Genomic DNA, 25337 nt, shown 5'->3' with positions numbered 1-25337 from the left:
AAATGGGTGAAATGTGAGGACTGCTGAGAAACATAGGGTCTGCTCTTTGTTAAGCTTGTCATATATCAAAATAAGAGAGGTAGAGTGACTGATACTGATACGTAAAAATGAAGTAATTACAAATGGTGTATGTATTGTGAAAATGATAAGCAGTCTTCATATTTAAGATTTTTAATATTTAAATGGAAATTATTTTAGATTCCTTTATCTGGATGTCCTTCTGAGGAGATTATTGGGTCTTAGTAACCAATACCCACAAGTATGACACCCTGATCTGCATATTGTTTTAAATTAATAATAACTGGAGTAGCAAAATGCTTGAAGAAAATTCATCCAGTATACTCCTGTCTGTTTAAAGATTGGATATGCAAAAGATGAAAAGAGTTATCTTTGGTTCCTTTATTGAATTTTCTTAATTGAAATGAATGTTTTCAAAAAGAAATATTAAAGAATATAGCCATTTTTGTCACAGGTTATTGTTAGTGTTCTCACTCTGTGTAATTTCACTATAGAGTCATGCAATACTGTTAGTATATCTGTGATATTCATCACATGAAATCAGCATGTTTAAACTCATAACATCCATAATGTAACCTGTACCAAATTTCCACTTTATTTCCTTTTCTGCTCTATTACACGTCGATGTCATTTTTTTTAGCATTTACCATGGATTTATAAATAAACATGCTTATGTAGTCCACTCAGAATCACTTGTAAATATTATTCAACAAATAATATTCAATATGCAAGTTCAGGTCTTTCACACTTTTTGTTTAAAATTGCATGAAGCACTTCTCTGCATGAGGTCTTCTCAAGCTCTGCTTTCTCTTCCAGAAGTATTCTTCCTATGATTCTTGTCACATAGCCAGCTTTCTGTTTTAAATCTGAGTAGAACTAGAACTTTGTAACAACTTTGTTTTTCTTGTCTAAAGATTCAATGGAACAAACTGTTGGTGGAAAATTTATTGGGGGAAAATAGATCATTTTATTATCTCATTTAAAGAGCAATTATAAAATGGTTGATGTTGAAAATAGTACTGAAAACACGGAAGCGGTAGTGATCTCATTTGTGACAGAGAAATAATAATTACCTATATGAGAGCAATGTTAGTAAAGATAAAAAATGATGGATCATGATTAAATTTCATGATAGCACATGAGGATCTCTTAGAGACTTAAATATAGTGATAAGATTTGAGATAGAATGCAGAGCAGGGTGGAAAGTAGCTGAAGATTTGCAAATAGAGACAAAGTATGATGTTATGCCTTTAAGTAACAAAGACGAGATGATGGGAGAATTTGACAGATTAATGTAAAGGAATCTAAGTATTTCATCTCTGTTAATTACCTGAGTGGAAGTGTTAAATAGACATTTTATTTTAAAATTACGGCTGATAAATGTTCCTTTAGGTATTAAGATATGAACATAATTCACATTTAAAATTGTGCTTCATATAAGAAGATATTTCACATTTAATAATTATTTCATGATTGATGATTCTGAGTATGTGATATTAATCTACTTATCTGTGATCTTTCATGTATGTAAATATGTATGTATGTATGTATCTTTCTATCATTCTGATCTATCACATATAGCAGTCCATTTGTTATATTTTCTAACTCACATAGGTCCTTTAGTATCCTTAAATTACATCACATGATGGAAAAGTTAATTAGATATGTCTCATGCTAAAACCCATATACAGTCACATTACCAAACTAAATCTTTGTGTTTTATGAAATAGATGAGGAAATTTGATAGTATAAAAATTAATTAGCTACCTTGAATCTCTTTTCTGAACTGTAACTTTACAATGAATCAAAATTTATGAAACAGCTTTTAAAAATCTTGAGTACTAATGTATAGCTGTGAAAAGTTTCATAAAGTTAGAAAGTAGAGTGCATTTTATGTTACATAAATATATATATAAACACATATACACATACAAACAAATATATATATATAAATGTGTCCACCCACACGTATATACATATATACATATAAACATATATACATATGCCCTTACGTACACATACACAATTATATATATATATATACATATATATATGTGTGTGTCTGTGTGTGTGTGTGTGTCCCTATGTACACATACACATATACAAATGTATACACATATACATATATACATACATACATTCTTTACTAACAAAAACTTTGCTTTTGAAAGAAATTGCCTAGGCATAATGTATATGGTTTAGTCAAATAAGAGAAAAATGATGTTATTGTCAAATGACTCTGTTTGAGTATTCATTTCTTCTTTTTTAACATGATGATGGTTCTACAAATCTGACTTTTGGTAATTGGAGATTATATGTACTACTCTAACTCATTCAAACTCTAACTCCAAAAATAAGTGATTACTTATTATGTTTCCAGTACATGTCTAGAAAATAGGTTTATAAAAAAATGAAGTTTCTGCTTTCCTTCAAGGGCTTCACCATCTAGGGAAGATATAGTCAAATATCATTATTTATTAATCCTATAATCTACTCTAAGTATTTCCTTCAAATTATATCATTTTGCTCCTCTAAAACTCGATTTAGGTATAAGTACACTTCATTTTTCAAATTCAAGAAAGAAAAGTGTGAAAAAGTCCCCTTGAGAATCAGGAGTACTGGAGTTAAAATTCAAGTTCACATAATATATTGCTTAAAATCATTTTTAAAAATGTATTATATGGGGTTGGGGATTTAGCTCAGTAGTAGAGCACTTGCCTAGCAAGCGGAAGGCCCTTGGTTCGGTCCCCAGCTCCGAAAAAAAGAAAATAGAAAAAAAATGTATTATACTTGCTGTCTTGAGTCACCAAGTTCAATAATTTTCTTAATAAAACATAAAACAAAGTAAAATCCAAGGGAAATATATTATTAAGATACAATTCCAAATTGTTTTTCCACACACTTATTAACTTTCATATCTTTACATTTAACATAGAACTAGAAAAAAAAATAAAAACTCTACCACCGATTCCCAACAACCATGGGACAGTTGTTTGTAACAGATGGAATTTTATAGATGACAATTGAAATAAAACTGTGGGTTTGTGACCCTGCTGGTAGATGCATGAAAAAACATGTATATTTAGGTTGAGTTTCTACAATATAAACCAGATTAATCCCTACAACTAGATGGCATGTGCATTTGGCCAAACAGGATAGGAAAATTTGCAAATGAGCTCCATATCTTAAACACATTATTTTATAAACTTGCTTGAAATCATGCTTTTGATAATTATCATCTTGACCAAAATCACCGACAGGCTATCCCATTCAAAAACAAATTGTTATCACCTTTTGCCAATTAATTCTATTTTTTATACAAGAGTAAGAATATGTAACTGCTATTGATATGGTTGTTATGGGTTTCCAGTACTATTACAGCTCATAGGTTGTAAGTGTTTTTAAATTTTTATATTGGAAACATGGTCAAAGCAGGTACACTGTTTTGAATTTTCTCAACTGATCACATATTGGATTACCCGTTTCAAAATTAGCAGCAATAACTGTAAAGGATTTGGATAGTGTCAATCACTCTGAAGAGAAAATAATGTACAGGATTACTCAGCTACAGTAATGTATTTGTAGCAGCAGCAAACATTTCAAACATATGCTATTTTTTCCAAGGGAAAGTTGGCTACACAGACTATGGCAAACAAATGAAGCAGCAGCAACAATGTTTGTGGATCTTGAGTCTCTGCTGATTTCAATTCCCTGAGAGAATCACAGCATACAACTTCTCTCTGTCCAGGCTACGTACAGAAGCCTGGCTGTTCTACTAGGTTCTGCCACTGCTGCTGTTTCCTGTTTGTTATGACAACTCTGCAAAATTGAACTACTAGTGTATTCATGAAATGTTTGCTAATGGAACAAGCTGCCACTGCTAAACTGTGTAATGTAATTCTGCTATCCAGACAACACAGATGGGAGTTGCTCCAATGAACCTATTTAAACAGGGCCACCACCACTAAACCCAATGCTTCCATCCTTCTTTTTTTTACCTTGGGTGGGAGGAGGGCTATAAAGGATGTTAAAGCTTTTAAGAGGCATCAGCAAATATAGATATTTGGAAAAAAACAAAGTTTTAGTTTGAAGAGATATCAGCTGTGGGCTCTCCTTGGGGTGTAGTATCACTCAAGCATTTGGTGTATCCTGCATGGAAGGACCCTGAGAATGCCAAGTTAACCGCAAAAAGACAGGTATTTTCTGGTCCTGCATATATCAGTGAATATAAAGTTTTTTTCAACACTGGTAATAAGCAGGAGGTTTGGAGCCTGGGGGGAGAGAGAATGAAGATGTTTACTATGTATGGCATCTCAGCTCCATAAACTAAAAGAGATCTGGATAAGAGAGGGAGTGAGAGACACACACCAGAGATGCTGAGCACTATAAAAAATGGTATATTAAAAGCATTTTATTTTATTTCTTGTAGGACGGTTAAAAAAGAACCCAAAAGCTATTCTTTTTAATCTTATTTAGCATTAGATAAATGTCTCCTTTATAAGACAAGATAGACTTTTTTCTAAAGTACTTTGGTAACTTGAGACATTAAAAAATGAATTTTGCTTTCTTTTTCCAGAAGCCAATAGCAATGTACATGAAGAGAGTACATCAGTAGTGAGAAAGAAAATTGCTGCACTTCTTCAATAATCATTTCCTTAGGTAAGTGAAATTTTATACAGGTGTTTCTGAAATAATCTAACTATTGTCATTTCCATCAGTATATGTAGAAGGAACCATGATATAAACAAATGGAATTCACTGCTAGAGAAAATCTCATTTAAGTAAAACCATATCTGTAAACTCAAGGAACTTTTCCAAGCAATTCCAATTGACATTCTTACACAAATTATTTTTATAATAAATGTAGTAAACAAAATACACCCATACATACAGTAATATCTTTGGAGTTAAGTTCACATCTTATTAATTAATCTATTATTACTTTGGAAGTAATAAAAGAGAATATGGATTGTGTTTGGTAGCAGGCCACAATCCAAAGCATCAATCCCTTTATGGTAATCTAATAGATATGAATTTCATTTCTTCCAAGAATGTTTAAACAAGATTCATTCCTTTTAGTATTCCCAGTCTCTTGATTTCTTTTTGGATATCACAGATCCCATAATGGTTTGGTTAAAAATGTTCACTACGGCATGATAATAAACTTAGTCTTAGAACTTCTCTGTTAGTTGCTATCTCTGAATAATGAAGTTTGAGTCTCATAAACTAACTTGACTCCACAGAGATGTCATACTTCTCTAACTAGCATTTGCACAATTTTGCCCATAATACTGTGTCTTAGCCAGAGTTTCCATTACTTTTATGAAATACCATGACCAAGGAGGAAAAAAAGCAAGTTGGGGAAGAAAGTGTTTATTATAGTTTATATTTTCTCTTTTAAAATTTTACTTAATAAAATTTTAGAGTTCAGATTTCATTCCTCTCAAAGCCCATATTCTGTTCTACATCCCATACCTTCTCCCCGCATTCCCAACTGAATGAAGCTGTCTCCCACTTCACCCTCAGTCTACCAGACTTCTCCACTACCTGGGAACTCAAGTGTCTTGAGGGTTAAGTGCATCTTCTCTTGTTGTGTCCAGAACCAGCACTCCAATCTTAGAGGCCTCATATTAGCTGGTGCATGATGCCGCATTGATGGCTCAGTGTCTGAAAAATCACTGAGGTCCAGGTTAGTTAACACTGCTGGTCCTCCGACTGCGTTGCTCCCCTACTCAGCTTCCTCAGCTTTTCCCCAATTCAACCACAGGGCTTAGCAGCTTCTGTTCATTGGCTGAGTGTAAATGTCTGCATCTGACTCTTTCAGCTGCTTGTTTTTTCTTTGCTAATGCAGTCATGTCAGGTCCGTTTTGTGAACATGACAAAGCATGAGTAATTGTGTCAGGCCTTGGGGGCCTCTACTTAATCTGGTTCCCAGATATCGCGGGACACTGGAATTCCTTTTACTCAGGCTCCTCTCTGGTTTTGTCCCTTAAATTCTTTCAGACAGCAACAAATATGGGTCAGAGTTTTGATTTGTGGATGGCAACCTTATCCCTCACTTGATGCTCTCTCTTCGTCATGGAGTTAGCCTCTACAAGTTCCCTCTACCTACTCCTGGACATTTCACTGAGTCCTGATAGTCTCTTACATCTCAGGTCTCTGGAATATTCTAGAGCCACCCCCACCTCCAAACTTTTAGTTCATGAGGTTGACTCTTTTCATTCATTCTGCTGGCACTCAAGACTTCAGTCAAATTCCCTACCAACACTTGAACATGTTCCCCTCTCCCTTACTGACTCCTTTCTCACACAGGCCCCTCACTCTTCCCTCCTGAGGTTCATTTCTTCTCCCTTTCAAGTGGGATTGAGATTCCTCTTTGGCTGTTCAGTTGGTTAAAATTTTATTTTTCCTTTTATAAAAATGGAATATTTTGTTTAATTTCAAATATTATTCACTTTTCTAGTTTTCCAGTCATAAGACTCCTATCCTTTCCCCAACCAGTTCTTCTATAAAGGTGTTCCCCTCACCAACCACTCACTTTCCCAGCACCCGTGACATTCCCCTACACTGGGGGTTCCAGCTATGGTAGGCCTAAGAGCCTCTCCTTCCATTGATATCCAACAAAGCCATCCTCTACCACATATACATTTGAAGCCATAGTTCTGTCCATGTACAGTCTTTGAATATTGGTTTAGTACCAGAAAGCTATGGGTCGTTGGCATTGTTGTTATGGGCTTGAAAGCCCATTCAGTCCTGGTAATCCTTTCTCCAAATTTACAAACAAGAGGTTTGTTTGCATTCCACTGGTGTGCCAATAACCTTCACATCTGTAATTGGCATGGTCTACCTGGGTCTCTCAGGAAAGATCTATATCCATTTCCTGGCAGCATGCACTTCTTAGCGTCATCAATCTTATGTAGTTTTGTGGCAGATCTATCTATCCATCTATCTATCTATCTATCTATCTATCTATCTATCTATCTATCTATCTATCATCTATCTATCTATCTACCTCTATATCTGTCTCTTCTTATCTATATCTATATCTTTATGTATATCTTTATCTATATTTATATTTATATATCTTTATCTATATCTATATCCATATCTATATCTATATATCTAAATATATATATATAACTATCTAAAAATATATATATAAATATATGTATGTATGTATATATATATATATGTATATATGTATATATTTGGTGGCTCCTACAGCTATGTGGTTTGGTGGAATTTTAGGATGGATTCTGTAGAACTAGGTCAAAAATGTAGAAATGCCAATCAAATTCCTTCCTGTTATTATGGAACTATTGAAGTTGAGGTTTCTCTGGACATCAAGCCATTCCTCTTTCTGTCCATCCTTCTGAGTCTTGTGTTTCACCTGAGAAAGAATAGTGGTAAAACCTCCTAAACCCTTTTGTCTGGCCCTGGGAACACAGGAAGGTACATGTTTTAGAACTGATATCTAATAGGAGTAGAGATCTGCCTTCTATAGTACATGATGGCCTATGCTTTACTGATGTCTCATAGTTTTTGGATAAAATAAGGATTTGGGAGTATTATTTGAAGTAGGAACACAATATTGACAGTTATATTCACTCTATAACTGGTCACGCTTTGTTGCTAATTTATTGCAAAAAATGAAATTGCAAAACGGAATTATTGAGTACACATTCAGGAATATATATATATATATATATATATATATATATATATATATATGGTGTCTTCTACAACTATGTGTGTATATATATATATATATATATATGGTGTCTTCTACAACTATGTGTGTATATATATATATATATATATATATGTATGTATATATAAATTCTCCTATAAAGGAAAGTACAATATGAAAATAAAATACAATGCTCAATCAATTAAAGGTCTGTAGGGAAAATAATGGCCTTTGGGAAACAGAGAAATCCTAGGAAATTGAGTGTATGTCACAGGAATGGACCTGGAAATAGAATTCTTATCCAGAATAAACTCCTCCACCCCATGTTCCTAGATCATTTCTACCCATGCCATGTGCCTGACTAACTTTCTCCATTCAAAGCATGAAAACACTAATGTAGGAAAAAGAAGTCTGTAGCTTTAAAGAGATAGAGTACATAAAACATTCCCCTGTGTCATAGGAGACACTTCTGGAAAAGGCACTCTCAAAACTGGTCACTGTTAGGAAAGCTGTTTAGCAGGTAGGCCACGGCAGTTCTCAGTGACATCATCATTAATCCCTCCCTCCAAAATCTCTTGTAACCAGGAGATCCTTATCTTCTCCTGTGATGTCACAAGTGTTGTTGTGTCCGCAACTGCCTCTCAGATATTCCTTCAGTACCTCTAGGGTTTACTAATTGGCCTCTAATTCAGAGTAAACAGCCTTTTGGGAGGGAGAACAAAGAGGATGAAAAGATCTGATATGGGAAGAAAAAAGGAAGCTGGCCTTCTGTCTTGGTATAAAAAAAAAGAAAAGAAATAAGTGGTCCTTGGAACAGCTCAGTGAGTACTTGGTAGGGATTTAGTGGGATTGAGAAAGAGACTGCCTTGATCTGAGCCTCCCACCTATGGGAATCAGGAGTTGGGAGCCTCTCAGAAGCATCTGGACTTGCCTGTTTTTATTGTTCCTGGAAGTCAGAGAGTTTATATCATTAATTTATTTATTCAATAGGCCAAGTGTTGTGAAGGGCACAGTTGTTTTCCTGACAGCTCATGGCCTTTACTCTTTTTGACAAGAAGAAAAAGTCCTAAGGAAAAAGGTAGAGACAGATATAGTGTCTCTAGCTCAGAATAAACACCTCCATGTTTGCATATCTATAGTGCAGTCTGAGAAGCAGCATTGCTATTAGGTGACACATCATCATCTCAGTCTTCCCACTAATATTTCCACTGACCACCACTTTACTTTTCTGAGTCAATAGGTATGATTAGCTGTCAGTTTTTTCTTCTTTTATTTCTTTCATTTTTTATGTTTTAGCAATTTTATTGCTTTTTTAAATTGATATTTCTATATTTACATTTAATGTTATTTCATTTCCCATTTTCCTACCCAAAAGGTTCCTACCCGTATCCTTCCCCTTTCTTCTCTAACCCCCCCCAACTGTGCCTTCACATTCCCTTGAACTTGGAGACAAACCTAGAGAGGACCAATAGCTTCGGCTTCCATTCATGATGAACAAGGTCATCCTCTGCCACATGCAGTTTGATCCATAGTTCTGTCTGTGTACATTCACTGAATATTGGTCTAGTATCAGAAAGCTCTGGTTCATTGACATTGTTGTTCTTACGGGATTTTAAGCTCCTTCACCTCTTGTAATCCTTTCTCAAAATCTGCCAGCACGAAGTCTGTTTCAGTTCACTGGTTTGCTCTAGCATTAACTTCTGTAGTTGACATGATCTACCTGTGTCTCTCAGGAAATATCTATGTCCAGTTGCTGGCAGATTGCACTTTTTAGCGACATCAATCTTATCTAGTTTTGGAGGATATATACATATACATATATCCTCTTTTAGGTGGCTCCAAGAACTATGTGGTTGGGTGGAGGCAACATGGATTCTGAGCAACTAGGTCAAGAATATAGAGTTCAGAAACGACAGTGCCAAATAAACTCCCTCCTGTTCTTATGAACCAATTGAAGTTGAGGTTTCACTTGCTCTCAAGCCATTCTTCTTTCTGCCCATCCTCCAGTATCTTATGTTTGGCCTTCAGAGAAATAATGGTAAAATGTATGACCCTCAAGTCTAGCAATGGGAACACAAAAAGGTAGATCGTGTAGTACCGATATTAAAAAGTACTAGAAACTGAATTCCATAGTTGTTTTGTCCTTTGCTTTTTTGAAAATTAAATTGGACACAGAAGTTTTGAGTACACATACAGGAATATTAATAAAGTATCTTATCATTGAATGTACAATGAGAAAAAGAAATACAATATTCATTCAGTTAAGGTCTGTAGGCAAAATTCTGGCCTTTGGGAAATAGAGAAATCCTGGGATATGAACTGTGTATCACAGGAATGAACCTGGGAAACAAAAATTATCTAGAAGGATCTCCTCCACTCTATATTCCTAATTCGTTTCAAGCCATGCTAAGCCCCTGACTAACTTTGTCCATTCAGAATATATAAACTCTAATGAAGCAAAGAGAAATCTCTAGCTTTAAAGAGATGGAGTATGTAAAGGTTTCCACTGTTAGACAGGAGAAACTCCTGGAAATTGTACTCCAAATCTGTTCAATGTAAGGAAAGCTGTTTAGCAGGTGGGCCATGGCAGTTCTCAGTGACATCATCATTAGGACTCCCAGAAAAATCTCTTGTATCCTGGAGAGACCTCGCTTCTTCTGTGATGTCACCATTGTTGTACTGACTGCAACTGCCTATCAGATATTGCTTCAGTACCTTTGGGTCTTCAAATTGTCATCTAATGCATTGTAAATAGCCATTTGGGAGGGCAAACATAGAGGATGAAGTGATCAGACATGGGGTGTAGAAGGTGACCTTCTGTCTAGGTATAAAAAGAAGAAACACGTGGTCAATGGGAAAGATCCTTGAGTCTTGGGTAGGTGTTGAGTAGGTTCACTGAAGAGATAGCCTTGATCTGAGCTTTCCACATATGGGAATCAGGAGCTGGGAGCCCCTCAGAAGCATCTGGACTTCCCTGCTTGTTATTTTTCTTGGTAGTCAGTTAGTGTATATAATTCATTTCTTTATCCCCAAAGCTTGTTTTGGGAAGGGCACTCTAGTTTTTCCTGAGAGCTCATAGCTTTTATCCTTTTGTCAAAAAGGAAAAGGTCCTAACAGAAAAGGTAAGGCAAGTATTTTGTCTTCTGCACAGAGTAAATTCCTCCATGCATTGTATTCTAATAATGCAGTTTGTGTCTGGCACTGATAGCTGGAAGGGAGAAGGGCTTCTAGATGAGACTTCATCATATAAGTCTTTCAACTAGTAATACTCTGACTACCATTCCCTGACAGTGACCCCTTAAAATTCTGAGTCAATAGGTGTGAATAGCTGGAAGATTTCTTTTCTTTCATGTCTTTCATTTTTTTAATTTTTAACTAATTTTATTGCTTTTTTAATTGGATATATCTAAATTTTCATTTAAAATATTTCAATTCCCAGTTTTCTGACTGAAAGATCCCTTACCGGTCCTCCTACACTTCTCTTATAACCACCCTTACTGCCCCTGGATATTCCCTTGAACTGGGAGTCAAAGCTAGGCAGAACCACGGGTTCTCCTTCCATTATCACCCAACAAGGCCATCCTCTGCAACATATGCAGTAAGAGCCATAGGATTGTTCATGTTCATTCTTTAAATATTGGTCTACTACCAGAAAGCTCTGTTTCATTGGCATTGTTGTTCTTATGGGTTTGAAAGCACCTTCAACTCTTCTAATCCTTTCTCAAAATCTACCAACAAGAAGTTCGTTTTCAGTTCACTGGTTTTCCACTAGGGTTCATTTTGTGGTTCTCCCTGCAGTTTTCTGTGTTTGATGCTAATTCAACTGCCACAAAGTCAGGTGCATAGTCCTGTACTCAGAACTCAGGTTACTTCACAAGAACTACCTCCCCATTGAATGTGTAAAGTATAAGTGAGTGGCAGGAACAGGACAGAAGGAGGGTTAATTTGTGAGGAGAAGGAAGAATGGTCAGTAGAGATGTTTGAAGGAAGAGTAGGACACTAGAGGGAAAAAGAGGATTGTAAGATGACAGAGTGAGAAGCCATGGCAGGTGAATTTAAGATTTTGCTCTGTGTATTTACAAGTCGTTTTTAATATTCATAAGGGATGGGTAGTACCCTACGTGGTGTGTTTAAGTGGGCAATTATATCTAATCAACTAAATCAAAGATTATTGTGCTGTGTGTTTTTTATGTGAGGGTTTGAGTATGGGAGAGTGTGTGACGGCATGAAACACTGTGTAGCTGAGGAGTGGGAAGGTGTTTATGCCAAGATATCTAGCAGAGAATTTCAGACACTTCGGTGCCAGAGTTAGCAGGATAAAACAAATATTTACTTTTTATTTTTATAGTTTTACAAGAATACAGTCACTTCCGTATATAATATGCTCTAGCTGTGTTTCTGAGGAAAAATCTATATTTGTTTCCTGGCAGAAAGCACTTCTTAGATTCATCAATCTTATCAGGTTTTGGTGATATATATGTAGGTGGCTCCTTCTGCTGCTTGGGTAGGGGGAATTTTCATATGGATTCTGTGTAACTAAGTCAAGAATGTAGAATCCACAAAGGACAATGCCAAATAGATTCCCTCCTGTTCTTATGAACCTATTGAATTTGAGGTTTCACTGGACCTCAAGCCATTCCTCTCACAGTCCTTCCTCTTCTATCTTATTATTCCTCAAGAAAAAATCATGGTAAAACATCCACAACCCTCTAGTCTGGCCATGGGAAAACAGTGAGGTAGATAATACAGAACAGATATCAAATGGAACTAGAGAACCTAATTCTATAGTCCATGTTGGCCTTCGCTTTACTGATATCTGGTAATTTTGGGATAAAATAAGGACTTGGGAGTTTATCATTTCAAGTAGCTACACAATATTTACACTGTTATACTCATTCTATAACTGGGCCACCTTTCTTGCCAAAATCTTTGCAGAAAATGGAATTGGAAAACAATTTTTGAGTACACATTCAGCAATATTTATTAAGTCCCATATCGATAAATGTACATTAAGAAAGTGAAATACAATATTCATTCAATTGAAGGTCTGTAGGGAAAATACTGGCCTTTGGGAAATAGAGAAAACCTACAAAATTGTACTGTATTTCCAAGATTGTACCTTGTAATAAAGTTAATATCCAGAAGAATCTCCTCCACTCCATGTTACAAAATCTTTTCTACCCATTCCAAGCCCTTGACTAACTTTTTCCATTCAGAGCATGTATCCACTAATAAAGCAAAGAGAAGTGTCTAGCTTTAGAGAGATGGAGTACATAAAGATTTCCACTGAATCTCAGGAGACATAACAGGAAAGGGCACCCTCAAATCTGATCAATGTAAGGAAAGCTGTTTAGCAGGTAGGCCATGGCAGTTCTCAGTTACATCACCATTAGGCCCTCCATGAAAAATCTCTTGTAACCTGGAGAGCTTTATCTTCTTCTTTGATGTCTCTAGTGTTGTCAAGTCTGCATCTGCCTCTCAGGTATTCCTTCAGTACCTCTAGGGTTTAGTAATTGGCATCTAATTTAAAGTAAACAGCCATCTGGGAGTTAGAACAAAGAGGATGAAGAGATCAGAAATGGGGAGAAGAAAGCTGCCCTTCTGTCTTGTTCAAAAAAAAAAGGAAGAAATATGTGTGCTTGGGAAAGCCCAGTGATGCCACGGTAGGTTTTGAGTGGTATTGCTTAACAGATAGCATCGATCTGAGCCTCCCACATATGGGAATCAGGAACTGGGGTCCTCTCAGAAGCATCCGGACTTCTCTGTTCTTATGGTTCCTGGAATTCAGAGAGTTTATACCATTCATTTCTTTATTGGAAAAGCCAAGTGATGGGAAGGGCACTGTTGTTTTCCTGAGAGCAAATGACCTTTATTCTTTTTCACAAGAAGAAAAAGGACCTAAGGAAGAAAGGAAGGAAAAGTATTGTGTCTCTTGATCAGAGTAAACTCCTCCATGCTCCTGTTTCTTATATTTTGCCTTAAGAAAGAATCATGATAACACATCTACAGCCTTCAAGTCTGGCCATGGGAACACAGTAAGGTAGATCGTGTAGTACCGATATCAAATATCACTAGAGAACAGAAATGTATAGTCCATGTGCACATTTGCTTTATTGTTGTCTGGTACTCTTTGGATAAAATAAGGATTTGGGACTTTATCATTTGAAATAGGTACACAGTATTTGCACTGTTATACTCACTCTATAGCTGGGCCCACGTCATTGCCAAAATCATTGCAGAAAATGGCATAGTAAAACAGGATTTTTGAGTACACATTCAGGAATATTTATAAAGTCCCCTATCAAGGAATGTACAAATGATAAGTGAAATACAATATTCAATCACCTAAAGGTCTGTAGGGAATATACTGGGCTATACAAGGCAGAGAAAACTAGAAAATTGAACAGTATATCACAGGAATGGACCTGGAATTAAGTCCTCCTCTCCAAGTTCCAAGATCATTTCTACCAATACCAGGACCCTGACTAACTTTCTCCATTCAGAGCATGTAACCACTATGGAAGAAAAGAGAAGTCTCTAGCTTTATAGAGATGGAGTAATAAAGTTTTCCCCTGTGTCACAGGAGACATACCTGGAAACGGCACTCTCGAAACTGCTCAATGTAAAGAAAGCTGTTTAGAGGTAGGCCATGGAAATTCTCAGTTACATCATCATTAGGCCCTCCATGAAAAAATCTCTTGTATCCTGGAGATCCCTAGTTTCTCCTGTAATATCATGTTGTCATGTCTGCAATGCCTCTCATATATTCCTTCAGTACCTATAGGATTTAGTAATTGGCCTCTAGTTCAGAGCAAACAGCATTTTGGGAGTGAGAACAAAGAGGATGAAAAGCTCAGAGATGGGGAGAAAGAATATGGCCTTCTGTCTTGGTATAAGAAAAAGGAAGAAATATGTCGACCCTGGGAAATCTCACTGAGTCTTTGGTAGGAGTCGAGTAGGTACGTTGAAGAGATACAACTGATCTGATCCTTCCACACATTGGTTCAGGAGCTTAGAACCTGTCAAAACTAACTGGACTTCCCTGCTTCTAGTGATTCCTTGAACTCAGAGAGTTTATATCATTAATATATTTATCACAAAAGCCAGGTGTTGAGTAGGGCACTGTCCTTTTCCTTAGAGCTCATGCCTTTTATATTTTTGCCCAAAAGAAAAGGGTCCTAAGGAAGAAGTGAAAGAAAATTATTGTGTCCTCAGCTCAGAGTAAACTCCTTAATTATTGGATTACCTATGGTGCAGTTTGTGTCTGATACTGGTATTTGGGAGTTAGACATGTTTATAGTACATCATATCAGTCTTTCCACTAGGATTACTCTGACTGCCATTGCCTGATTGTGACCCTTTAGATTTCTCATTCAATATGTATGATTAGAAGGCAGTTTTCTTATCTTTAACTTATTTAATATTTATTATTTTAGCAAGATTTTTTTGCTTTTTTTATTTGATTTTCCATATTTACATTTCAAATATGTTTGCCTTTCCCAGTTTCCTGTCCATAAGATCCCTAACCAGTCCCCCTACCCTTCTTGTATAATCCCTCTTATTGCTCTTTGAAATTCCCTTGAATTGGTAATAAAACCTAGTTTAGACCAAGGGCATCTCCTTCCATTGGTGCACAACAAAACCATTCTCCGCTACATATGAAGTGGGAGCCATAGTTCTATCCATGTACAATCTTTGAATATTTGTATACAACCAGAAAACTCTGGTTCGATGGCATGGTTTTCCTTATAGGATTAAAAGGTCCTTCAGCTGTTGTAACCCTTCACAAAATCTACCAACAACAAATGCGTTTTCAGTTTACTGGTTTGCCACTAACATTCACTTCTGTATTTGACATGCTCTAACTGTGTCTCTCAGGAAAGACCTATATCTGTTTCTTCTAATCATGCAATTCTAAGATTCATCCATCTTATCTATTTTGGTGGCTAATATATCTATCTATATCTATATCTATATCTATATCCATATCTATAATCTGTATATCTATATATCTATATATCTATATATCCATATATCTATATAACTATATATCTATATATCTATATCTGTATATCTGTTTATCTATATATCTATATATCTACATATCATCGATATGTACAAATATATATCTATATCATCTATATACACACATTTATATGTATACACACACACATATATATATATGTATATATATATATATATATATATATATATATATATGTATGTAAATTATAGCTACGAAGTTAGATGGAATTTTAACATGGATTCTGGGATACAAGATCAAGAAAGTAGAATCCACAAATGACAGTTCTATATAGACTCTCTCCTGTTCTTATGAACCTAATGAAGCTGAGGTTTCACTGGACCACACTCTATTCCTCATCCTGCACATCCTCCTGAATCTTATGTTTGGCCTGAAGAAAGGATCAGGGTAAAACATCAAAAACCTTCAAGTCTTGTCATGGGAACATAGTAAGGTAGATAATGCAGAACTGATATCAAATGGGACAAGGGAACCAAATTCTATAGTCCATGCTTTCCTTTGCTTTAATGATGTCTGGTAATTTTTGGATAAAATAAGTTTTTGGGAGTTTATCATTTGAAGAAGGTACACAGTATTTACACTCTTATACTCACTCTCTAGCTGTGCCCCCTTTGTTGACAAAGTCATTGCCAATATTGAATTGGAAAACAGAATTTTTGAGTACACATTCAGGAATATGTATAATGTCCCCTCTCAAGGAATGTAGACAAAATAGTTAATACATGCGTAGCATCTTTTGTATTTGGGGAAGATGGCCTGATCTTGAGGAGATAAGGAAGTTCAAATAGTCCCCTGTGAAACCTGCAGAGGTCATATGCATTCTTTTGCACAAATGGAAAACAAGGAATCAATTTCCTCAGATATCAAGGATGCTACAGCCACTAGTGTTTGCATTTCATGTTCCACCACTCCTGGTTCACATACAGTTGGATCCATAATGTTCTCTACAGATGGAATATGTCCAAGAAAATCTTTTGTATATGTGTCACATCAACCAGCCGTTTCTAAGATGTGGCTGTGGGTAGAATTCCTTTAGTATATGTTTCTTGTCCCACCGTCTCTTAATGAGATAGAGTACTACTCAGAGAATCCTGCTTAGTTTTGGAAAATTCTAGCTTCTCTGATGTATATGTGAAAATTTTGGAGCCTCTCCTTTTGGACAGAATGACCTAGAGTCCCCTGTGGAGAAAGGGGATATTTACTCTTCTCCATACATTGTGTAAATATGGAGTCTGAGGTAATGTCTGTCTTTTTCTCAGAGCTGTGTTCCCTGTAGTGCAAAATGCTGGGTCCTCATTCCATATCCAGTTTGCTAATTTTTGTCTTTTTAGGGGGCAATTGTGTTCTTTCATGTTTAGAGATATTTAGGAATAGTGATGGTTGCTTTCTGTTTTTTCATAATTTGAAGTTAGTTTATGTTTGTGTGCTTCTCTTCTCTGTTTTGTTGAGAAAAGTTTAATTTCTTTCTTTATCTATGGTTTTACTTTGCCACAATGTGTTGGACTTTGCCATTTATTATCCTTTGTAGGACTGGATATGTGGAACGATACTGTGTAAATTTGGTTTTGTCATGGAATATCGTGAAGCCCGTTAAGCTCCTCTGCTTCTCCAGCCCTTCCCTCAGCTCTCCAGTGGAACTCACTGAGCTCCATCCAATGTTTGGCCGTGCATCTGTGCAGCTGTTTCAGTCGGCTGCTCCATTGTGCCTTCCAGAGGAAAATAATGCTACCCTCCTGTCTGCAAACACAAGAAAGGACCATTAATAATGTCAGGGTTTGCCATTTGCCCATAGGATAAGTCTCACATCCGGCCACTTATCCTTTGACCATTCCCTCATTTCCTCTTCCATCTCTGTCCCTGTGTTTCTTACAGAGGGGGCAATTTCTGGGTCAAAATTTTGGGGGTGGTTTGTGTCCTTAACCTTCCACCATAGGTCCTCCGTGGCTACGGAAAGTGACCATTTCAGTATCTGTATCCACATTGCTACGAGTCTCAGCTAAAGTCACCCTCAACGATGCCAGGGTAGCCTCACCCATCCCAGATTGCAGGCAAATCATAGAGATAGCTCCAACCCTGGACAGTCACTGATTTCAGTTTATTCTCTTGGCTCTCTGTCCCTTTTGCACGCCTCTCCCAAGAAATGATTCTCAAACCCCATATCCCTTCCCATCCCCTCAGCCACCCAATCCTTTCCTTCCATCGGCCTCCTCTCATTATTTTATTCCTCCTTCTGAGTGAAATCAAAGCATTTTTCTTGGATCTTTCTTCATGTTTAGCCTCTTTGGTTCTGTAGATCGCAGCGTGTGAATTCTGTACTTTATGGCTAATACCCTCTTTTAATCACTTAAATTTAATCATGTACATGTTATTTTGGGTCTCAGTTACCTCATTCAGAACAATACTTTCCCATTACATCTACTTGACTGCATCTTCACAATGTCCTTATTTTTCATAGCTGCGTAGTATTCCATAGTGTAAATGAACCACATATTCTGTAGCCATTCTTTCATTGAGGGGCATCTCGGTTATTTCTATTTTCTACTCATTCGAAGAATGAAGCTAGGAACATGATGGAGCACGTGTCTTTGTGGTATGGCAGATGTCTTTTCAGACATAAGGCCAGGAGTAGTACAGCTAGGTCTATAGGAAGAATATTCCTCGTTCTTTCAGAATCCACTGAATAGATATGCAATATCATTATTCAGTTTTGATCTTCCCCGGCAAACGGTATTTGTATCCTTATATTTATCAGCTTCCTGAAAGGAGGATGCCTCTAACTAGACCTCTATCATGTATTAAGGAGATCGCATATGAACCTTCTGTCTATTTTAATTGTTCAGTAAATGCTAGAGCCTATGACAGGGAGCCAGAGAGGAAATTTGATAATGGAGGGTGGAGGATGGGGTTAGGTAGAGAGTCAGAATAGGGTAAGAGAGGTATAGTATTATTACTATATAATAATTTAATATACTAACATAATATATAAATATTAATTATATTGAATCATGATATTAATATTTAATAATTCAATATATTAATGTACTATATCTTTATTTATTATTTATTATAATAATATAATTCAATATATTAATATACTAGAGTAATATTTATTATATATTAGAATAACTTTGATATATAACAATTTAAAATGTTAATATAGTATATTAATATTACTTATATTATTATAATGTTAGTATATAATAATTTAATATATTAATTTATTATATAATATTATATATATGTATATACACACACACACATATAAATATACTGCATGCTATGCAACATCCACAAAGTTAACTCCAAGTGAGCTCGCATGTTAATGGAAAATCCTGAGGGTAGAATATTTTTTTTTTCAGTTTTGTTTGCTTATATGGTGGATCACTTTGATGGGTTTTCCTAGATTGATCCACTCCCGCAACCTCAAGAGGAAGCCTACATGATGGCACTGAATGGCGGTTTTGATATGCCCTTGGATATTATTTTGGAACATTTTACCTAGTAATTTTTCCACCAATGTTCGTAAGGGAAATTCGTCTGAAATTCTTCCTTGTTGAGTCGTTTGTGATTTAGGTGTCAGGGTGACAGTGGTGACATGGAATCAGTTTGGCTATTTTCCTCCTGTTTCTGTTTTTTGGAGTAGGTTGAGAATTCTTTGAAAATCTGGTACGAGTCTGTACTCAAACAATCTGGGGCTGTTTCAGTGGGGAAACTTAATTACTGTTTGTGTCTCTTTAGTTGTTATAGAGCTATTTACATAGTTTATCCTACCTGAATTTACCTATGATCAGTGTAATCAGTCTACACAATCATTCACTTTGTTCAGAGCTTCTAATTTTTGAGACAGCAGGTATTTGAAGTGAGACCTAAAGATTCTGTGACTTTCATCAGTGTCCATTGATACGGCTCCCTGGTTCAATTCTGTTTTTGTTATTTGGATGATTTCTCTCAACCTATTAGATTATCTGTCTGTGTGTTTGTCTGTCAGGTTGATGTTCCAAGGAACCAACTCTTGTTTTTTTTTTTTTTTTTTTTTTTGATCTTTGTATTCTCTTTGTTTCTGATGGATCACTTTCACCCCGAGTCTGATCATTTCTTGCTGTCTCCTCCTTTAATATGTATTTGCTTCTTTTTATTTTAGAGATTTAGGGTGTGCTGTGAAGTTGCTAGTGTGTGGTCTCTCTGGTTTCTTTATGAAAGTGCCCAGTGCTGAATATGCAAGTTCCTCTTAGCACTACTTTCCTTATGTCCCTTAAGTTTGAAGAAGCTGTGCCTTCATTTTCACTAAATTCTAGGAACCCTTTTTGTTTTTCATGTCTTCTCGGTACTGGTTGTTTTTAAGTTGCGAGCTGTTTAATTTCAATGAGTTCATACACTTTTTCTTATTGTTGAAGTCCAGTTTTAATCCGTGGTGATCTGAAAAGATCCAATGGTTAGCACAGTCTTTCTGTATCTGTTCTGGCTTGTTTAGAGTGGGAGAACATGGTCAGTTTATGATAAGGGTCCATGAGGTACTGAAAAGAAAGAGTGTACTTTTGTGTTCGAGTAAACTATTCTGTAGATATCATTGAGGTCCATTTAATTGAACCCCGTGTTAGTTACATCATTTATATTTTTTTAGTTTCTGTCTCAATGGCCTGTCCTTGGTGAGAGTGGGACATTGATGTTCCCCACTATTAATATTTGAGGTTCGATGTGATATTTAAGCTTCAGAAATATTTCTCTCACCAATGTTGCTGCTTTTGTCTTTGACATATAGACATCCAGAACTGAGATGACATCTTGGTGGATTTTTCTTCTGATGCATATGAATTGTCCTTCCCCATCTCTTTTGATTACTTTTGGTTGAAAGTCTGATTTGCTGGATGTTAGAATGGCTACATCTCGTTTCTTGTGTTCATTTGCTTGGAAAACTTTGCCGATCCCTTAGTCTGAGGTTGTGTCTATCTCGGTTGCTAGATTGTGTTTCTTGAGTGCAAAAGAAGGATGGATCCTGTTTTTAAATCCACTGTATTAGCCTGTGTCCCTTTACTGCTGAGTAGAGGCCATTAATGCTTAAAGGTATTAATGAGAAGTGATATTTAGTTCATGCTATTTTGATGTTACAGGAGCAGTGCTTTTTCTTTGCTTGCATGTTTTTTGGTTTTTGTTTTTTCGATTGGGATGTTTGAGTGTTTTTGTGAGTATTAGATCTGTTCTGTAAGGTGCATGGTTTTTTTGTTTGCATGTTTTTTATTTTGTTTTTTGGAGAGGTGTAAGAGTATGCGTGAGAATATGAGATCCCTTCTGTAGGTTATGCTATATAATTATTAATATCTAGTGGGAGGCAGGGATGGTTAAATTTCTTAAAATCCATCAATATAATCTACTATATAATGAAACTGAAAGAAAAAAATCACATAATAATCTCATTAGATGCTGAAAAAGCTTGCAAAAATATTCCAACCCCCCTTCATGTTAAAAGCATCAGAGAGATCAGTGATACCAGTCCTATGCAGAAACATAATAGAAGCAATGGACAGCAAGCCAGTACGCAACATCAACCTAAATGGAAAGAAACATAAAGGAATTCCATTAAAGTTAAGGACAATGTAAGGATGCCCACACTTCCTACTCAGTATAGTATTTGAAATTCTATCCAGGTTAAAATCATGGTTCAAATTTGGTTCTGAAATGGAGTATGGCCAAGGCCTGTGAAGGAGGAATGACACAGAGCTTTAGAACTCCTGGAGTATGGCCCACTCTTCCGCCAATCCCGTTGGACCTTGGAGAGTCAGGAACCCAATGAGGACTTCATGCAGAGTGTCACTCGGTTTTTGCACTAATATCTCTCTTAATCTAAGAAGTGCATGAAAATCCTCATGGAGCTTCACACCACTCAGAGGGCAGCGCCATTGGTATTTGCAATAACAGTGGTCAAGATCTTTTTAGGATTTGCCTCTCGGGCAGATCAGTGCTTCCATCATTTCCCGAGGAAATGTAGAATGGTCAGCGAGGACCGCCAACCTTAAAACACATTTGGAAAAGTAAATTGCTTGTGAAGCTGACTAAGATGTTGTCCCTACTGACTCTGAGGTAATAACAAATTTATGTAACAATTTGAGGTTTGGAAAGGCTGGGACCTTTTAAGGTCAGGGATCAAGAACAATGGCGGCACAGGCTAATGGTGTGACTGTCACAAAGGCTGAACTGTTGATGACTGATTTCTGTCCCAGGTTTAGCCTCAGTTCCTGATAGGTTTTAATAAGGATTGCCAATCACAGATGTGCATTCTGATCATTTAAAGCAGATATGACATTTTTATACAGATATTTAGATTTCTGTTTTTTTAAAGATTCTTGAGTACTGTTAAAGATAAATAATACAATATTTAAACATTTCTCTGTAAATTGAAATTGCTTACTTATGATGTTACGTTGGCCTTGGAAGGAATTTGATTTCTTTAGGTGTACTATGTAATATTTGTTCTAATACAGTATTGGGTATCATTTTTTCAGCACTTATGCAAGAGAATAAAACTAGAACATGATCACATTTCTGTAATACAATATTCAATAAATTAATGGTGTATACGGAAAATACTGCCTGTCGGGAAAAAGAGAAAACCTAGAAAATTGAACTGTATGTCACAGGAATAAACCTCGGAATAAAAATATTATCTTGAAGAATCTCCTATACTTTGTTTTCCTAAATCATTTCTACCCATGCCAAGCCCCTGACCAACTTTCTCCATTCAGAGTATGTAACCACTATTGAAGACAAGAAAAGTCTCTAGATTTAGAGAGATATAGTATGTAAAGGTTTCCACTGCGTCACAAAAGACTCAGCTGGAAAAGGCACTCTCAAAATTGGTCAATGAAAGCAAAGCTGTTCAGCAGGTAGGATATGGAGCTTCTCAGTGACACCATCATTAGGCCCTCCCTGAAAAATCTCTTGTAACCTTGAGAGCCCTAGCTCCTTCTTTGAGGTCATAAGTGTTGTTGTGACAGCACTTGCTTCTTAGATATTCCTTCAGTACCTCTAGGGCTTACTAATTGGCCTTTAATTCAGAGTGAACAGCCATTTTTGAGGGAGAAAAGGAAGATGAAGAGATCAGAGATGGAAAGAAGGAAGATGCCCTTCTGTCTTGGTGTTAAAAAAGGAAGAAATACGTGGTCCATTGGAGAGCTAAATTAGTCCTGGGTAGGTTTTTAGTGGGTTCCCTGAAGTGACAGCCTTGAATTGAGTCTTCCACATATGGGAATCGGGAGATGGGAGCCTCTCAGGAGCATCTGGACTTCCCTGTTCTTATGGTTCCTGGAAGTCAGAGTGTTTATATCATTCATTTCTTTATTCCACAAGCCAATATTGGGAAGGGCACAGTTGTTTCCTGAGAGCTCGTGACTTTTATTCTTTTTGTCATGAAGATAAAGGTCCTGAGGAAGAAGGGATGAACAAGTATTGTATTTTCAGCTCAGAGTAAACTCCTCCAGGCTTTGGATCCCTATAGTGCTATTTGTGTCTGACACTGATGTCTGGGATAGAGAAGTGCTTCTAGTTGAGATTTCATCATCTCAGTCTTTCACTAGTATGACTCTAACTACCATTTCCTTACAGTGACCTTTTACATTTCTGAGTCAATAGGTGAGATAAGCTAGCAGTTTCTTTTCTTTTATTTCTTCCATTTTTTCATTTTTAGCAAATTTTATTGCTTATTTAATTGGATATTTCTATATTTACATTTCAAATGTTATTTTCTTTCACAGTTTCCTGTCAATAAGACTCCTAACTGGTCCCACTACCCTACTTCTATAACCTCCCTTACTGCACCTTGACATTCTTTGAACTGGGAGTCAAACCTGGGAAGGACCAAGTTCTTCTCCTTCCATTGGTGCACAATAGGGCCATCCTCTGTAACATATGATATTAGAGCCATAGTTCTGTCCATGCACAGAATATTGGTTTAGTACCAGAAATCTCTGTTTCTTTGGAATTGCTTTTAGTATGGAGTTGAAAGCCCCTTCAATTTCTTTGGAGTGATGTCCTTGACGTCCTCCAATGTTTATGTTATTATTATGGTTAGAATTAAGTATGATTATTTTCATGGAAAATCCCCACCCAGCTGCAAAATACTAATACACATCTGGTGGTCAAGAAAAATAATAATATTTCAAAGTTGTCCTGCTGACTAATAATATGACAAACCTGTGACATTTCTGATATTATGTCAATATCAGCTGACTCCCTGACCACACCAATACTGTATCTTTGGCCTGAGTAAATGTTTCATACTTCTCCCCTCCCTTTGTTACCCCTGTTATGGTATAAATTCATCCTTGGAGGAAAATAAAATTTTTGCCTTGATCAGACTCTTATCTTAACGTCCTTCTTTGCGACCCTTGTCCCCAATTCTATTCCAGGCACCCTCAGACCTCTCACTTACAAATGGCTACAAATGTGCTGCTCTTTGAAGATGTTCTTTAGGAGAACGTCTGTCACTGTGAATAGGCTGGTCTGTCTTTTTGTTTGTGGAAGCCTTCACTCCCCCTTGGGGCTTTTGCTCCCACCCCCGTCCCATCCCAGAGCTTTTGCTGAGTGATGGAACAAGCATTCTACAGTCATCTTTTGTGACATGTCTCAGGGAGTCACTCAGGACACAAATAGGGTTAAAATTTAAAAAAAAAATCTTAGATTTTGTAAAAATATTTGTCCATAGTTCCCCCAGGAGGGAACAGTTGATTCAAAAGATAGTACAGAGTTTGTGATTGTTTAATGGATGGGCTAACCCTTTTACTGAAGTCTACCCTCTGTAATGAATAAAAGTTGTGTGGTTTATGGGTACAAGGTTGGCTCTCCTTGTATGGATGAGCAACCTCACATATGTGGATTTAAAACCTTATACCCTCATGCTACTGCAGTGGTCACTTTGTCAATCTGTGCTCCGTGATTGTGCTCCAGAAGTGGTCCACTATGGGGTCTTACAACATTTTGGTCCATCACAGGGAACTCTGTTCCCTCCAGACCACAATTGGCGAAGAGATCAGAGGTAAGCTCAAGCAAATCTGTGTTTTGTGTTCTGTGTTACTTTCTGTTTTGTCTCTGTGTCATGTCTGGTTTTTGTTTCATGTTGACTTGTGTTGTCTGCCTCTGATGGCTGAAGTGTTTGAGTCACCACTGGAGAGGATTGAGAGTCCACTTGGTAGTCGCTATTGGTCCTGTTAGGGGCTTACGGCTGTGACAGGACGACTTGCTAGTTTTCACAGGCCATAGGCCCTAGAGGGTGCTCTAGGAGGAGAAAGGAATCTAGAGGACCCTCTAGAAACCCATTGCAATGCCCTTGAAGCCCTCCATTGTGTAGATGTTATTATTATTGTTAGAATTAACAATAGGTTCATGTTAACCTAGTTAACAATTAACTAGGTTCATGAAAAATCCCCAGCCAGCTGAAGAAGACTAATACAAATCTGGTGGTCAAGAAAAATAATAATATGATAATGTTGTCCTGCTGATTAATAATATGACAAACCTGTGAACTTTCTGACGTCCTTTCAACATCAGTTCCATAACCAAATGAATCCTGTGTTCTTGCCCTGCGTAAATGTTTCC

The 25337-nt window shown here is 36.7% G+C and overlaps 1 long non-coding RNA gene across 1 annotated transcript in view; it reads left to right on the top strand.

The window, feature by feature from the left end:
* LOC147997992 (uncharacterized) overlaps positions 1-25337 on the top strand; it is a 244858-nt gene that overhangs the window by 177196 nt on the left and 42325 nt on the right. The window contains exon 9 of the long non-coding RNA XR_015647301.1: positions 4595-4677. This is a non-coding gene — a long non-coding RNA (uncharacterized LOC147997992). The remainder of the gene's footprint in view (positions 1-4594; positions 4678-25337) is intronic.

The sequence above is a fragment of the Rattus norvegicus genome, chromosome Y (genome assembly GCF_021556685.1).
Source record: "Rattus norvegicus strain SHRSP/BbbUtx chromosome Y, alternate assembly SHRSP_T2T, whole genome shotgun sequence".
In the NCBI taxonomy this organism is placed as follows: Eukaryota; Metazoa; Chordata; class Mammalia; order Rodentia; family Muridae; genus Rattus; species Rattus norvegicus.
This window is presented reverse-complemented; position numbering and strand designations above follow the sequence as displayed.